The 17,845-nt window shown below is 46.1% G+C and overlaps 1 protein-coding gene across 2 annotated transcripts in view; it reads right to left on the bottom strand.

Annotated features, from left to right (window-relative positions):
- Nucleotides 1-5,638: 5,638 nt before the first annotated feature.
- The window catches only part of GRIN2B (glutamate ionotropic receptor NMDA type subunit 2B), a 262,368-nt gene continuing 250,161 nt past the window's right edge, over nt 5,639-17,845 (bottom strand). For both annotated transcript variants that reach the window (XM_080393094.1, XM_080393095.1), the window contains one exon: nt 5,639-17,845. This exon is cut by the window's right edge and continues 27,522 nt beyond it. The gene's annotated coding sequence lies outside the window, so the exon portion shown is untranslated.

Raw genomic sequence — 17,845 nt, 5'->3', positions numbered from 1 at the left:
GTTGTAGAGAGCAGTAAGGTCTCTCCTGAGCCGCCTTTTCTCCAGACTAAACTGCTCCAGTTCCCTCAGCCACTTCTCAGAGGACTTGTTATCTAGACCCTTCACCAACTTTGTTTCCCTTCTCTGGACATGCTTCAACACCTCAATGTCTTTCTTGTAGTGGGAGGCCCAAAACTGAACACACTGTTTGAGTTGTGGCCTACATTAATATTCGACCCTAACTAATACATCAGGTTTCCAGCTTCGGACCAGTAACTTCATTTCAGGTACTCTCAGCACAGAGTTACCATCCCGCAGGGTGGTGTCCCTCAATATGTTGGAGACTGTCCCTAACTTTTTTTTTTTTTGAGGCACATGTTGTGTGGAAAAAGGAAATATTCCACGAGGACAAAAAAACACAGAAGCCACACAGCACACAAAGCAAAGGAATGGATGGAGAGATGATGCAGAACCCAGCCCAGAAACTGTGTTAAAGTAGTGAGGAGAAAAAGGGCTGAGGAACAGTGTACCACACGTCCACCACTAAAATAAATTAAATGTAGCCAAATAAGGAAAAAGCTCAAGGGAAGAGAGGGAAGACGGGAGTAGATCCTGGTGAGGAGTGAGAGCAATTCGTGTGGGAGAGAGTGCTCACACTTTCAACAGGAGACTTACACGCATAGCCCTGTTTAAAGGACAGCTATGAGCAGGAGTGGATTATCCTAGACAAGAAGGCTCCTCTGCCTCTTTCTTGCACAGTCACATATGAGCCGTTCCCCTCTGTGTTTCATACACAAGCCCAGCCAGCAGCATCAGCAAAGGTAAGAGTGAAAAGATGCGTGTTATTCGCCATTCTCCAGCAGGTAGCACGGGCTTTGAGGCTACCGGCAGCAGATTTTTACCTGAGATGGGAAGGGTTAGACAGACTGGCCACCTCTGATCATCCAGCCCTGCCCACAGGCAGACAGTAACAGGAGCACACAGCTCTAGATAACGATCTTAGAAAAGCTTCTGCTGATGCATAATAATTTGTTCTTTTAATAACAGTAACAACACCTGCACTTAATGTAACAAGTTCAGCCCTCGGGACATTTAATGGCAGAGTCCCAGAAAGCTGGATTAGCTGGCTGGGAAAGCATGGATGCTTCAGAAAACAGCAGGTGTCATCTGGGACGCACATGGCTTCAAGTAAGTTCTTGGCCCAAGGTAATGACTGAAACATTGCCGACATTCCCAGGAAGGAAGGAAGAAAAAAAGGTATTATGAGAAGGTGAAAAAAGCCTTTGATGCTCAGATTATTGGGAGTTATAATGTGATATATGAGAGATTTAGCTAGCATTATCGAGAACTGGAGAAGACTGCCAAGTCCTTCAGAAGAGCAGCACAGAACTGTGCAGAACACTTCCAGAGAATTTATGAGAGGCAGTATTACTGTGGGTGTAAGAAACAGGGAGTATTGGGCTACTCTTTCCAGCCTGAACACAAACCAACTTTGCCAAAGAATAGAAAAGAAGCAAGAAGACTTGGAGTGTAGGGCATGCAGGGCAGGAGGAAGCAGGTAGGTTGACCCCACCCATGGTAACTCCCAGGTAGATAGAAGGGACCAGACACACCAAAAAAAACCCTCCAGGGACAAATAAAGAAACAAAGAAAGCATTCTGAATATGCCTGTGAATCCAGGCCTTGTATTTTCATACCCAAGTAAGGCTGCAGGAGGCCAAAAGAAAGATGTAGCTCAAAAGATGTCTAACAAGCAATGACATAATTAAGACAAGCTGACTTTGGCACAAAAAGCCACCGAGGTGTGCAGATGCTGGGTAACCCTTCACACCAGAGACCTTAAAACACAGGATTTTAGGTGCTATGATGAAACCCTAAAGGCAATTACAACTTGGATTGCCAGGAGGTTCCAGGAGAGACAGGCAAAAGACCTACAACCCACAATGCCCAAGCTGGCCCAATCTTCAGAAAAAGCTCCCAAATGGGGTAGGGCAATGTTGATTTTTTTTCCTGCTACATTTCCCTTTGTTGTCAGCAGCTCCATGCTCTGTACCACTTATAGCAGCTGGCCAGTTGTTCACAGTGCATATAGAAGAGCTCAGCCTGGGATATTTTGCCCACAAAGCTTTCCTTAGGAAGTAAAGCTTATACTCTTGTTTGGAGATGAGAGCAATAAAGGTGGCAGGAGATGCGTTTCTGATGTGAGAAAGGAGCTAGATACCCAGGTGAGATTAATGCCCTGTAATTTTTGATGTCTAAGCACATCAAGATAAAAGAATATCAGAGGAAATAGGAAATAGACCTGCTTGCAGTCAAAGGAGAGACGAGTGTTTTTACGTTGTGATCCTTTGATCTATTTGAGATAGGTATATAAGCATGAGATAAATGCTTTTCCTTTCCCATGGAAATAAGAGGAGGCTGGCACTGTGGTAGGCATCAGTCCTTAGAGGGAGGAACCCACCACCAGCACTGTGAGAGCTTTGAAAGGCTCCAGTTACCTAGGCCGAGGCGCAACTAACCTGGTGATAATAAACAGCCTCCTCTAGAAAGGACACCATTGTCACGGGCCCTGTGCTAAAAACGATGTATCTGTGAAGATGCTGTGATACGTCTGCATGCTGTGCTTCCTGCAGATGCAGGACCACTCCCACCCAGGGGGAGCCTGTGGGGCTGCCTTGGGCTTTGCTCAAGAGCCCAAGCACTCTCCTCCCAAGGCCCAGCATGTCCCCAGTGAATGGGCAACTGTGGAAAGCAGAGGCTCACCTCCCCCACACCCTGCAGACAGAGCCCCAGAGACTTAGGACCACCACAACCTTCAGTGGAAGTACTTAAGAGAGAAACTGAGAACATGCTTTTAAAAAAAGAGAATATCCCCTGTTCTGGGGGACCTAAAGAGTTAAACAGGCACCACACACAAGTGAATAGTGACAACTCAGGTGCCCCTCCCTCCTCTACATATGAGTGATTCCTGTTGGTTTCCAGGGGGAAATATTTTTGTCTTGATGTTTAAGAATGACATCCTGTTTTGCAGAGAGATATAGAGCGCCTTCATCCTCCTGGTTCTTCATCATTGCTGTCTGAGGGAAGGAGCCAGCTTGCTCCACCTCTGGCATTGCCTCAGAGATTGCCAACAAGAACACAATTAGTTCCAGTTGCAAAAGTCTGTTAATTTTGTATGTGCATAAGCACATGTGCTGACCACAAAAATCTGGCTTACAGAGCTGGAAAACAATAATTTCCCTCTTGCATAAATTTCTCCTTCAACTTTTATGCAGATATAGTAGCTTGGGTGGTGGCCACAAACAAGCAGGAGAATCTAGTCTGGACCTTGAGAGCTCCATGGAGGTCCATTGGGGTTGGAGGGATATTTTACTGCTAGACGAGGGTGTGGGGAGATACTGCCTTTCGGGAGGAGAGATACAAGCCAGGTTTCTTTCCATAAAGGCATCCATGGGGATTCTCCACAAATCGCACACACTGGCCAAGCTTTGACTACATGCCAGCCGGATTTATTGCATCTCAGCTCTCCTTCCAGCTCACATACTCCCACTTGTGCAGGGATGTACATGGGGTAGATTGTAGATGCTCTGTTTCTGCCCACAGAGCATGCAGAAAAAAGTCCCAGTTCCATGTTTGCACTGTAATCACAACAGCCGTCCACTGAACCAAGGCAGGTTGAGACTGGTCATCCAGGATGTGCTCAGGGAAGTTTTCCTTCTCGTTTTGCAACCATTAGAACTAGATGGTTATTTTCTAAAAGCCCCCTGAGATTTCATGAAAACACCAGAGTCAAAGCCTGACACTTTAATGAAATCCTGTGCAAAGATAGGAAACTTACTTCAACACCTTTCATCGTTCTATGGGATTACTGCTGGCTGTAAGGTCCTAGTTGCAAGACTCTGCAACTTCTACCCCAAATAAATTATAAAAGCAAGCATCCTGCAAAATCAACATAGACTAAATGAGGCTGGTTTTACCATCTGTGCTTCTCACACTACTTCGTGTCTCTGTCCCATCATCTTTGACCTGTTGGTTTCTGTAAGCACAAGCTGTTCTTTGGAGGCATCTCACCTACAACACCTGGATTAAGAGCACAAACACAACAGAAGCACACACTGGCCCCACAAATCAGCTAACCAGCTCCATCTCCCAAAGGGACTGGTGAAGATAGCAGCAGAGATATAATTCATGATTGATATTAAACCCCAGATGCATCACTTCACAAAGTCCCAGGGACTGGTATTCAGAATAGAGGAATTGGTTTAGTTTGAAAGTAAGAGGCAGAAGACTTAGCACCAGCCTGAAGGATGATAAGTACATTCATCTTGTCCACAGATGAATGAATTGTTATCAGTAAAGCCAGAGAGGATAATCTGACCTTTCTCTCTCTCTCTCTTTCTCTCTCCCCTGCCACCTCCCTGCAGCTCAAGGACAGAAAAAGAAATCCTTCACTCGTTCTATCAATAAAATTCAGGTTTTTTGTTCCCCAGGCCCTGAGATTGTATGACATACCAAAACGCCCCTTGCACACACAATACGCTCAGGATGCAGCAGAAGGAGAGGTGGAGGAGCAGAGCTGGCAGAGGGTTGATCCTACTGGAGCTCACAATAAGAAAGTGATTTTGCTGGAACAGGTTAGGGAATACCCAGGAGAGAGCAACGGGACTGCTGTGCTCACTGAAGAGCCTGGGAGCCTGTTCATGGAATGTTTGGACAGGGGTTGTACAGTGGGCTTGGGGGTGAGGGGTCCTCATAGTCAAGCAACTCCTCTCATGCCAAGGATCTTCCAGCACTGGTGACATCAGCAACATGCTGCAGAAAGCACAGCACTGAGGGCTGCATCCATCCAGAAGAGCAGGGAAACCAGAGTGCCTTTGGGACTGGCTAATTCCTGAGCACTGGGAGTCCCATTTGAAGAGGTTCCCCATCTATCACTAGTAGGACTGGACCAGACACACTATGAAACACAAGAAAAGGGGGTGTACACAATGAAATGAGGAGCCTGTTGTAGGAATGAAGAACAAGGGGACCCAAGGACTGTGGCGACAGCCAGGCACAGAGTACATTGCACCTTGCAAAGTCCCCAAGTGTCTGGCAACTAGAATCTCTCACCTCTTCCCACTCTTACAGCAAACCTGACAGACACATCTTCCCTCCATCCCAGCTTTAACTTGCATCTCCCCCCATCCTGGGATCTCCTGTAACTGACACAGTTGATTGCATGGTCTGGGACCTGTCATCAGGGCCCACAATGTAGAAGCAAGGCTCCAAGGCTGTGCTGTGGCAAAGGGACACCTGACCTGGCTCAATATCCCTATCTATATCTGCCACGTGCCTCTTCTTTCAAGTTTCAGCTATTGTCTTCACAAGTCAAGGATGTGGTGGTGATTCTGGGTGCTGGAGGACAAGCTGTTCTTCAACTGTCTGATTAAGCACTCTGCACAAGCTTAACAAAAGCCTCAACAATGAACCTGCAACAAAGCCCACTCTGGGGAAGGTGGAGGAGGAAGTGAAGTCTCCCCAGCTGTAGGTATTGCTCAGTTGTGACATACTATTTGTCTGGCCTGAGAAACATACGGCAGGAACTTCCATCTGTATAGGTCCTGGTCAGACCACAACATGCTCTGGTAAAAGTTTTGCTCTGAATGTTATGACTTCATTTTCTTTTTTTCTTCCCCCCCCCCCCTTTTTTTCCTTTTTTTTTTTTCGGGGGGGGGGGGGGGCGGGTGGAGGGGGAGGGGGCAGAGTGTGGGGAAGGCTCCAAAATGCAAGGAAAGAGAAGAAAACTGCAAAGTTTCTGTGAAGCCCAAGAGTGGGAAAATGTGTTCAGCAGGAACAGTATAAGCACTGCATCTGTGTGTCCCAGGAGCACTAAGGAGAAGAAAGCAAAACCTGACAAATCATCTCTTCCATCAATATGCAACACACCACCCCTCCAGTGCCAGCACTGAACACAAAATCCACTTTTCCTCCAGAAAGCAGCCTAATTGATGCACAGAAGTGTGAGTGCATTACCAGGAGGGGGAAGTGCTGTGGGTCCGTGTGTGTACAGGCAGGAAGGCAGTCCTGTGGGAACAGGGGCAGGAGGCAGTGAGCAGGGATCGATCCCCCCAGCAGGGCCCTGGAGGGGAGCTGGGGGCAGCAGGGGCTTGGCACAGTGGCTGCAGAGAGAGGCACCTACTGTCACTGCACAACAGCCCAGACAACACTGTTTCCTAGTGCACACCGAAAGCACTTGGTGGGAGCTGTTATTTAAACAAGCCAGTTGTTAATAAATGGAACCTTTTAGTCCTAATTGGTGGAGAACCACAAGCCTGACAACCTCCTGGAGCTCTTCAATTATAGATACTGCCCTAGAACTTCTGGGAATGGCTAAGCTGTTTCATGAGTCGCCACAGCACTGCTCCTGCCCATCATTGCACACAGGTCTGACACCACTCTGACATGTCAAAGCTGCCATGATATGGACCTTCCTTTATATACCCCCTCAGAGGCAGATTCACCTATAGCCAGCCAAAGGCTCTGGACTCTTAAGGAGAATGGCTTTTGGTGCAGATTTTTGCACTTATTCTGCACCCTCTCCACTGCTGGCTCCCTCTCCACCTCCCACCTGTCAGCTCACTGGCTCTGATTGGGCCCATCTGACTCGGGTTTTGTAGCCAAACAACTATCAGGTGTTTTCAGCTACAGCCCTTTTGCTTGTTTCCTACATCTCTGGCGACTTCACGGGTCCCTCTCCTATGTGTGGAAAGCTGGACAAGCCCAGAGATGCTTTGTTTCCACACCCAAGCAGAGACAGCTCAGCATGGTCAGAACCTAGGTACTGCCTTATTCCTAAATTGTTGCCATTTCCATGCCTTCAGTCAGGCTAAGGAATCTATCTCCCCTTGGCTTTTCTCCCTGCTGCAATATAGCATCATTGTTAACTACCTTCCCTTGTGTAACCATGAGTACAAAGCATGTATATATACAGGGACCAGTGACAGAGGTGTGAGTGAGCCCTTCCTACCCTGCATCACATCAGATGAGGAGTCAGTACACATCTAGTTATGGGGATTCATCTAAGAGACAACAACATCCACTGAAGGCTCTGAAATCCCTCTGGTTCCATCATTTGGAGCCCCTCCAGCTCCACCAAATGAAACATTCAAAATGTTTCACTTTGAAAATGCCTAAGGGACAGCTACCTTTTGGATACCAAAAAAAGAAGTTTCTTGCCCTGGCTATAGCTTCTGGGTTCCAAGGCAGGAGGCTGGGAGCCAAGGTGAGGGGCAACGCAGCAGCTGATAACTGTTTTCCTGTCCTACCAAACAAATACTTAACATACCCAAGCCCCATCAGTGGATTTCTCTGATTGAGTACGCTCCTGACAAACAAAAGCCTCATGAATCAGCATTTTCTAACGGAAACACACTGTCAAAAAAATTCTTCACCAAGCCCCAAAAGCCTGCACAGCCTGGGAGACCCTACAATACAAGCAATGTCTCAGAGGTGGAAATAACCTCATGGTTTAAAATCCATGACTTGGACGCTTCTCTTTCTCCATAAGGAATTAAGTTTCCTATCTCCTGGTACAGCTATGTGCCTTCATTTTCAGAGCTCTCAGTTGTAACTCATGAAGGCAAATGAAGGTGTAGAGGGAGGAGGACACTGAGGTGGTACAGCAGCATCTGGGTTGCTTCTCTACAGCCAACCTATTTGTTCTGTTGCCAGTGTCTTGCAAAGACTTTTAACTGGCAGCTTCTGAAGACACCTAGATGCTAATAAGCAGTGTAGGGAAGGGAATGCTTAGTTAAGCATTTTTAGATTCAAAAGTAAGCCATACTGGATGGCAGCCAAAATCATCTTCCAGAGCAATCTCTGTGTATATGAGCCGCCTGCTCAACCCAACCAGCAAGACCTCTCAAGGTAAAGGCATGCTGGCAGGAGGCATCATGCAAGCCACTGCATGGGGAAGGCTCTGCAGGTCAAAGATGCTGCTTTTATGGAGGGCAGAGGGATCCTAAGTGCTGCTGATCACCTCTATTCCTGCTCCTCAGAGCAGTGGAGACAAGCTCATGTCTGAGACATATTCAAATGGCACGTGGGTGCACGCACAAGAGCTAGGGTCAGTTACCCCTTCTCTGCTAGTCTCAGACTGCAGAGGAATGAAGCTGGGCTAATTAGCATCGATAATATACAGCTGTGGGCTGGCTTCAGGGGCAGCGGGCTGGCCGGTGTAGATAAGGTGCAGCTGTGGCTGGTTCTGTTAAGGGGTTGAGAGCCAATGAAGAGAGAGAGCAGCTGAGGAAGAAGGAGAGAGAGGAAGAAGCATGAGAAGAGCGTGTGCCCTGGACGAGGTGAGATGAAGGCAGCAGAGGGGCTGTATGAAGAGTATGCTGGTATGAGATAGTAAAAAGACCTTGTTGCAGCTTGATAGTTTGGAGAGTTCTGTGACTTCAGATCTTTTCTCCACAGCCACAACTGGCTTGCCTCCTCCAGACTTTTGTTCATAATTCTTCAGTAAAACCTTTCTCTCTCCTGCAGTCCCTTTCCTCCTCGGCTTGGGCTCTCTTCCCTGACTTTCAGGCTTTCCTTTCTGTGAGATCTGTTGAGGATAACTCTTCTTCCATGGACATCAGTGGTGTTAGAGGCTTCAACAGACTTAATCAATCACTAACAGTATTCAGGGCAGATTGCAAAAAGACTCTTGCATGTGTTCATGCCAGGGCCTTCCTGTTGTTTCCCATATGCAAGGCATATGCCACAAAATGCTCTTACTGGTGCAGCAGAAGAACATGCTAAATGAAATCCACACACACCCTCTCATGCTCTGAGGTTTACCTCTTGGCTTCTGCTGCAACGTGCTGTCTCAGTTCTCCCCACATTTGTGGGCCATGGGAATACTGGACTGGAGAACACAGTGGTGCATCCCTTCCCATCGATAGGCTGCCTCCAGCATAACATCCCTCAAGTTGGTCTTCTCCACACTTGCTGCTTGCTAACCAGGAGTCAGCCTTTGTAGCTATGCAATGTTGAGGAATGAAAAAGAAAAACCAAACCAAAACACAGAACGCCTTTGCAACAAATATTTTGCTTTTAATGAAGAAGTTTGCTCCAGAAGACTGTGTGCTCTAGCTCTTTGCCCTTGGGCTATGGCCTTGCCCAACATCCAAAGAAAGCAGGAAACTTTGGGTTGGGGCTTAAGGGGAGACCATATAGAAAACTTGGGGTACTGCAGAAAGCTAGAGCCTAAGATGTGGGCCTACCTTACATGACTCCTCTGCAGTTTAACCCCTGGAGGATTTGTCCTGTAACTAACTACTGCAGGGATGGGGCAACCATAGTATGAGGAGAACCTCAGTCTTAAGCAGGCTTTATGTTCCTACAATCAGTCCAGCCTGAATAAGAGCCTCTGCAGCCCTGCACCACCTCCACCAGCACTGAAACAACGCTCCCTTGTGCCAGCATGTACAGCAATACAAGAAGGCAGGTCACCCAAGGACTTGATCCTTCAGAGGCTGCATTTGTTTTCACACTGTTCACCTTGCTTAGTGAACACCTGCCCTGCTGTGCTGAGCCTCTGGCACTGCTCATGCTGTTGCTGATAGCATTGAGTGCTGCAACAAGCACAGAAACCATCTCCCAAACTTGTTCATGCCACTGCAGTGTGCAAAGCTACAGACAGCAGAGCTGCCCTTGCTTGATGCTTTGTGGTTTTGAAATCTACCAACAGAGGATACCTGTGTTGCAGCTATAGCAGCTTTTTGTGTGAACAGAGAATTAGATCCTGCCTTCTCCATCCCTGAGCCCTGCAGCCAGCTGCAGAGGCTACAGCCCACAAACTGCCTTGAGGAGCTTCAGAGAGGAGAGAGACACTCACTATGAGGGGGATGTAGGTCCACATGGATGCTGATGGACTCAGAAGCTGGGAAGGTCATGTAATAGGTGAGGCCAGGAAAGAGTTGGGCTTTTACTCAAACTCTATGTGGGTGTTGATTTGGCAACAATGATAGCTATGTGTCAACTGGGTGCAGAGGCAGCCTGTGGGGTTATAGCAGCATGCAGTGCTGAAACAAAAAGAAAAAGAATTTCTGTGTGCATCTGGGGAACAACAGATGCTCGTGAGATACAGGGAGGAAGAAAGGAGGTGTAGAGACTGTGTGTGCAAGGATCGGTCCAGTTCTCAGCACAGCCAGTCATTCACTGTGCTCCAAAAATCACACAACAGAGCTTTCCATCGATCTAAGGAGAGAGTGGTGAGTGACTCCCCATGCCCAGGCAGCATTTGGGAGAGTGAGAGGTAGGTCACTGTCTTCTACCTCTGTCACAAACATTCATTTCCTTGAGGAAAGTTAGGCATAGAGATTTGTAATGCTCTCGTGTCTTAAAAATTTGCAATTCTGCTTCTGGCAACTGGAGTGTGCTTGAGGTACTCAGCAGGCATGTCAGTGACATGAGATCTTGGGCTGTGAGTAACAGATGATAAGAAGAAATCAGTGTTCAGCAAGGGACTTGTAATGCTGCTGAGAGAGAAAAATGATCTCTGGTCTTGCAAATGGGGTTTACACATTTGAATTCCCATTTCACATATGAGGGGGACCATTTCAAGATGTGCAGACAGTGACATCTGAATCTCTATTCCTGGAAGAGAGAATTGATGGGGGAGATGATGTAAACCACTGGCAAGTTAGAGCTCAGCACTCTGTGTGCTGCTGTGCAGAAGATACTGCATATTACAGCCTACTGCAACTCTCCAGCTCATGAAAACAGTTCTGGAAGGCTTGCATTTGATCCTCACACTGTTGGTCATGATAGCAAAGTTGTCCCACTTCCAGTTTCTCCTTGCATGATGGACATGATGCACGTAACTACATGAACAGAAGTGAGATCTGGCAGGTTGAGAGACAGTGGAGGCCTACAATACGCACAGGCAATGCAAAACGCTGTAAGCTAAAGATCAATGCAAGTGTGTGCGTGTCAGGAAGACTGCTGTTCACCAGGGTCTACAAACAGCAAGGAAGAAGTCATTAGAGAATTTTCTGGTCTGGATGAGAATACCATTTGGGAAAGACGCCCTGTTTCTACCAGAAGCTAGCTGTCAGACTACAACACTGATCAACCCATCAGATAGTATAGTAAGGAAGTAAAACAACAGTATACAAATCTGAAGCATTTTAAAAAATGGACTATTTGTGATATAATTAATGCTCAAAAATAGCAGTTATTTCAAGAAGGTGACTTGACCACTTGACCTGACCTTGGAATGACCACAGCTACTCGTAATGGCAGCGAGAGCTGTGCTTTTGATGGGCAGGATCAGATGACTGGCAGGCCTGTGCTGGCTTGTTTTTTAACATTACCTCTCTCAGCTGAGATGTGTTTGTAGCAGTGGCCACAACAGCACTTGTAAGAAATAAATGTTTATAATGCTCTAGCTGACAACTGCTTGCGATTGCTTACTGCCCAGCGCAAGCAAACACTGCAGGAACAAATATACATCTAATTAAAAAAGCTGTGGTATATAGGGCAGGGAAACAGCAGTGGTTAGACTGACTTGCACTAAAGCAGAGACAATCTCAGCACAGCAAAATGGTGTCCAGGCATAATGACTCTGTGCCGTGCATGCTAGAAAACCATTGGAGAGAAATGTTGTTCTCAGCAGAAAGAAATGTAAAATGGATTAATGAAATGCCTCTGAAGGACAAAACCCTGCTGATGATTTAAATAACTGTTTTGAAACTGGCCTTTACCACAAACTGGTTTGTGATTGACAGAAAGAAATTAACAAAAAGCCAAAGGAAACATGACAGAGATCAAGCCAAGCACAGCTACATTACAGTGACTCTTCTTTTGATAAAAATCATTTTCTGAAGCAGCGTCCAAGGGGGTCCATATAGCAAAACCAAGCCTGATATCTTCATATGACCAAGACCAATAACAGAAGTTGATTCTGTAGCAGGAAACCTCACCCAGGTGTAGTTTACAGAATGATGTGCCAGTGAAGACATTACTGCTTGACCTGTGATATTACACAGAGAAACAGAGCTCCCTCTGGCACCCACCAAAAGCATTATTGCTTTGTTTTGTCAAAATTCCATTTTCCCAATTTTTTTTTCAATCACCAGAATTTTATGCATTTTCCTCTGTTGCATGCCAAGAAAAGACTGTTTAACAGAGCATAAAGAAACAACTGAATGATACTTTTTAAATAGAACCTCTGTAAAAAAGGCAGTTGATAAAAATCCAGGAAGTTTGTACTAATGGCAAAAAAGTTTGCTTAAAAGGAAGGACTTAAAATAACAGCTACAGTAATACTTAACCAAAGTCTTTCTGCTTTAATGCAGCTGAGTTCCTCACATGAAGAAAGGCTGAGAGCACTGGGACTGCTCAGCTTGGAGAAGAGAAGTCTCAGGGGGACCCCATCAATGTCTACAAATGCCTGAAGAGAGGGTGCAAAGAAGACAAAACCAGGCTCTTCCTAGTGGTACCCAGAGACAGCATCAGAGGCACTGGGCACAAACTGAAACACAGGAGGTCCCCCCTGAACATCAGGAAACAATTTCACTGCAAGGGTGACTGAGCACTGGCACAGGTTGCCCAGAGAGGTTGCAGAGTTTTCATCCTTGAAGATACTTAAAAGCCATCTGGTTAGTCCTGGGCAACCAGCTCTGGGTGACCCTGCTTGAGCAGTGAGGTTGGACAAGACGACCTCCAGGGTCCCTTCCTACCTCAGCCATTCTATGATTCTGTGAACTAACTGGTAAGAGGAAAAGCCTTGGAGAGGTAAAATAAGTTGCCAAAGACCATTTTTTCAAGATTAACAGTCCAAGGTGTTAGCTAGTGTGAAATGTGAGAGAAGGGGCTGTTGGGAAGGCAATCAAACTGTGGCATCTACAAAAAGTCTAAAGACAAATTGACAAAGGATCCATGGAGTAGTTCCTAGAAGGTACTCATTGTCCATTGTCCAGACACTGTTCAGACAGAATGAAATGGGAAAAAAGTACTTTCACACCTATGAATTGAGCTGTTGCACAACAAGGAGTGCAGATAATAATAATAATAATAATAAAAAATCACAGCGATTTTGTACCAAGAAGTTTTGGGTGCATTCCTAGGAAGTAGTGATTGATTCATCTGTGTGTTTATCTTCAATGTGTCAATTCAAGCATACCCATCAATGCACAGTCAAACAGGGTAAACGAGAAATCCATACAAATGACATACTGGATAGATGAAGCCTTCTCTGATTTAAGTCATCTGTCTTAGCACAGACCAAAATATCCGGAAGCACTTCATAAGATTCACCATTTCAGAGATCCTTGAACAGGAACTCTGCCATCATCTAAAAAGTTTCTGGATCCAAGGTTAATTAATACTGAAGTTGCTACAAAACCCCCCTATGTGCCAGGAGACACAGCAGACCTTTCTAAAAAGAGGGTCAAACTGTTACTTGCTAGAGAAATGAGAAAGAATTAGATGTGTCATAAGCACTAAATGAGACCATGTGGCAAAAGTGACCATGACATGTTTGTATAAAGACAAATTACATCAACAGAGTTTGAAATAGAAGGCTGAGCATGAGTCCGGATTAAAACACAGCCTGCCAGTGGTGAAATCACAGCATGACCAAGGGTCCAAGGGCAGTGCAAATAGATTTGGAAAGAAACTGGGAAGGCTGACCGGTGAAAGACCTCTGCCACCCACATCCAGGTTACATGTCTGGGATGACCCTCAGAGGTACCCACCTAAGACAAAGAGAAGATTGCATATCCTTTTCCAGGACAGATACAACGTTGTTAATGCTGCTTTGTGTCTGAAGAAGTAACTCAGTCCTTCAGGGCATGAAACACCATTCTCCACCCACTGGAAACAGCCCAGTGGCCAAAGTAGCTGGGAAGGACAGATCTGATGAATGAGGAATAGTTTGGTGATCAGAATAACCCCCTTTTCCCATTGCCTGACTTTTGTTTGCTGGCCTGACTTTAGTAGGTTTTTTGTTTACAGGCTTGATATGCTTTCAAGTCTTTTATAAGTTAACAGAATGTCTAACTAATGAAGGGGGACCAGAATATGTGACACTGAGGAGTCAGTTGTACTCCCACATTGCAGTGCCGCCTTCTTTGGTGAAAACAGAGATTTTGCAGGTACAAAAACTTTGTGTTTGAAAGCAACAATGCTGAAGGGCTTGTATATATCAAGGCCCCTCTGCACTCCTACAGGCTTACAACAAGACCTCTCCCCCTATCAGTTTTGCCTCCTGCACATCCATAGACCTCTCAGTTTTATAGCTGAGACACCATCTGGATCACTCGTGTATGTGGCAGATAATAGCAGTCACCAGGCTGAGTTTGCACAGGGCCTGCTGCAGCTTTCCTTGAGCAGACATGCAAGCCTGCTCTCCCATCCTTGCAGTCACAAGAACACAGGGGATTGTGGAGATGGACCCTGCTCCCTCTCTGCCTGTGACAAGAAAAGTAGTGCAGTGGGACGTGATGCCAGGTGACAGTTTCCCTGTGGAATATTCTTCACTCCCAGTGTTTCCATTCAGGGCATCTCAGCATTTAACAAAGCAAAGCAGCTGAACTCTAGGTATAAAAGCAGTACAGGAGTCCTGGCAAAATATCTAAATCCATCCAAAGAAGAAAACCAGCTCTGGCACGCACCAGCTGATCACATTTCAATCCTGCCAGCAGGATGGATCCCACGTTACTCCCAAGAGCAGGGAATTCCCATTTGTAGAGCTGCCTCTGGTTGCTAACACACTCCATGAGTTTGCTTTTGATTTGGGATTAATTTCCAAAAGTGCCCATGTGGTTCTGTATGGTTATTTGTTCCTGAAAGCGTTTAGCCTACCCTTTTGAGTTCTGCTTTTCTTGGACTGGAACATAGAAGCCTCACTGGGGACTGAGTCCCCGCTTGAGTACTTAGAAATGTAAGTGGCTAAACCACTTTTTTTTTGGGGGGGGTGGGGAAGGCTCAGGCTGTGTTTGTACTATGACACATCTTCGGAGGCAACCTTCACTGCAGACCAAAGTCCCACCTGCTAGATCCTGCACAAACACAGACTAGAGTTAGTCCCTGCCCTGTGAAATCTGCATTCTGCAGCAGACAGCTGTAAGGTAAGAAGCATACCAGACAGCAGACGGGTAAGAAGTGTGCCAGAGGAGGCACTAGCTGGAGAAGAGGCAGGAGAGCCGCCTTAAGGACTGAGAGTGTAGATCCCCTTCTCAAGCCTTGCACTTGTGCCCTGGCAGCTGCCCTACCTTCCCGAGTACTCAGCAGCAGGATAATCTGTGGTCATGGCATAGCCATTGCCCAGCCCCTGTCAGGCCCTTATTTAAATATCACAGTAAAAAGAAGTCTGAGCCAGTGAGATGGAGCAAAGAAGGAACAGACAGACACATTCTACTGCTCCACCTTCCTCTTCATGACTGATGTAACCATGGAGGGCCTTTGTTGGGTGGTCCAGCACCCAAGGGTATGCACAGCATCCTCTTGCTAATGTCAATAGTGGCAAATCTCCTCGCAGACACTATGATGTGGCTGTCTCCACTTAGGGACTTTGTGGTAAAAAAGCAGTAATGGAGATGCGGTTGTCCATGTTGTGTGTAGCTACCAGCAGTCAGCTTGCTTTAGGTGGCTGCTTTAGAATCATCCACCTCATCTCAATATACCTGAGTGATCCTTTAGAGCAGAGACCCTCCTTCTTCTGCAGTGTGCTTTTGCCATGGGCTAAGATGCACCAATAGGAGATATAATAATTTCTTTCCCCTACCTGAGTCCTACACTATCCATAATTGTATTATCCTCTAATGTCTTCCTGTCCCTGCCAAAGATGAATTTATGCTTTTAATCATGTTCTTGGTAAATTTCAACCAAGTTCAAACTACTTGTTGGGTTACAGCCCTCCTATAAAAATGTCTAATCTGTAAATTTACTAGCCCTTGTGCTGGTCTGTGACAGTGATTTTGGTCTGGACAGGTGGGAATTGATGAATTTGTTCCTCTCTGAGGGGTGTTTTGAGCAATGAGAACTCCAGCAAGCTGGAGTGAAGGGGAGAAGAGCTGTAAGTCTCTCTAAGGGTATTGCCCAGGAGCCTTGCTGTGAACAAATACCTGTCTGACTTTCCACAAAATCTGTTGCATTATATGTATTTGATGTATGCAACAAGAGCAAATCCCAGGGACTGATTAATTGCAGGGTGAGAAATCTAAGTGCTTTAATCTATAAAAAGGAAAAGCATGTAGCCTTTAAGAGTTCCTCTCTTGTACCAGGCTGACTTGGAATGTCTGTTGGCCTGTTCGTGATCATTCATCATGCACCTGTTTATTGCCTTAACTTTGGTCTCCAACATCCCTAGCCTGTCCATGTATCAGATCCTTGCTCAACCCCTGACAGCTCCCCAGCCCCTTTTGCTGTGGATCATTTGAATTGCCCTTCACTGGACCTCTATGATTTCTGCACTCCTCCATTCCCTTTTTCCCTCCTCATGTTTATCCTTCTGTTTGTATTGGCACACCTCTGCTTGTTTTACAACCACCTGGCAACACATGATGACAGGGCGTTGAAACAGCTTAGCTGGTAAGGGCTGGATAGCCGTCAAAATGCCATGTTAGTTACACAGGTGCTGCTGACTGAGGAATTGGCTCAGACATCCAGTCACCTAGAACAACACACATTCAGATTGCTGTATTACTGAGCTGAGAGAGAGGGGAGACCTGCCTGGCCACAGGCATTGCTACCTCCCATCTGTGTGGGTGCAAGCAGAGCAGCAGAAACATTGGGGAGGTGAAAAGAAAAGCTACAGCCTCCTTCCCAACATGATGCACAGAGAGGCTTGGAAAAGATGCTTAAAGCTGTTTGTTCCCAGCACCAGCAATGACATCACTGTGAGGCTGTGATCTCAGTGCTGTCCACATGCTAAGGAAGTCAGGCATGGAGGCTATTTCTACACTGCACAGCCATACTGAACAACCCTCCCACCCACAGCTGCCTGGTAGTGGGAGCTGTTGTGCCATTGGAAATACCTTCTGTCAGATGAGCAGCAAGCCTACTGTGCTTGCAAAAGGGTCACTGGCAATTCTACCGGTTAAAACTCAAATCCTATGGAAGAGGACATACGTGCAAATACCACTTTACTTACCCCTAAAATGCACCAACCTCCCACAGTCAGTGGTGCCCTGGTACTCAGGTTATCACAACCTAGTATCAGAGGTGGAAAAAGGATGTACAGAAGGACATGCCTAGTTACTTTGGAAGAGCAGCCTCACAGCTCAAGCAAACACTGCTTTCTGGGCATGTGTCATCTTGCAGTTAAACAAGGCTGCCCTTCACTAGAAAATGTTTAACACTATCACTGACAAAGCAAATATGCTAATGTAAACAGTTTTAGTGTTGGCTAGATTAACTACAGAGCACATTGCTGCACGGAGCTGGGTAGAGCACTTTTGCCATGTCTGGGCTGCTGAGTTCATCCACACTTAGGAATGGACTGCAGCAGGCCGTTCCCCTGGGCAGGGTTCAAGTAAGAAAAGCTGCACAGCAGCCCTTCAGTCATGCAGTAAACCAAGGATTTTTTAATGTAACTTTTTGATAATTTTGGGACAGATGTTTTCCTCCACATTGTTAATTAGAGAATATATCTGCAAAGAACAGGTATTGTCTCACAGAGTAATCTTTTGCTGATTGCATCTCCTGAGCTCAGACATATCCAAATGCGTACACAGTGTGGAGAACGTGACTGAATACTGAATAAAGAGCAGCATTCAGATAGCTGGTGCAAGAAACACCACGCAGTAATAAGCGGTCAGTATTTGGGAGGTTTGGATAGTTCAGGGTGTTTTCAGTATATGGATGTACAATCTTTCTTTTACATTTTTTTAGC

Source organism: Falco punctatus (assembly GCF_963210335.1).
Source record: "Falco punctatus genome assembly, chromosome: 6".
NCBI lineage: Eukaryota > Metazoa > Chordata > Aves > Falconiformes > Falconidae > Falco > Falco punctatus.
Note: the sequence above shows the minus strand (reverse complement) of the source record. Positions and strands in the feature narration are given on the sequence as shown.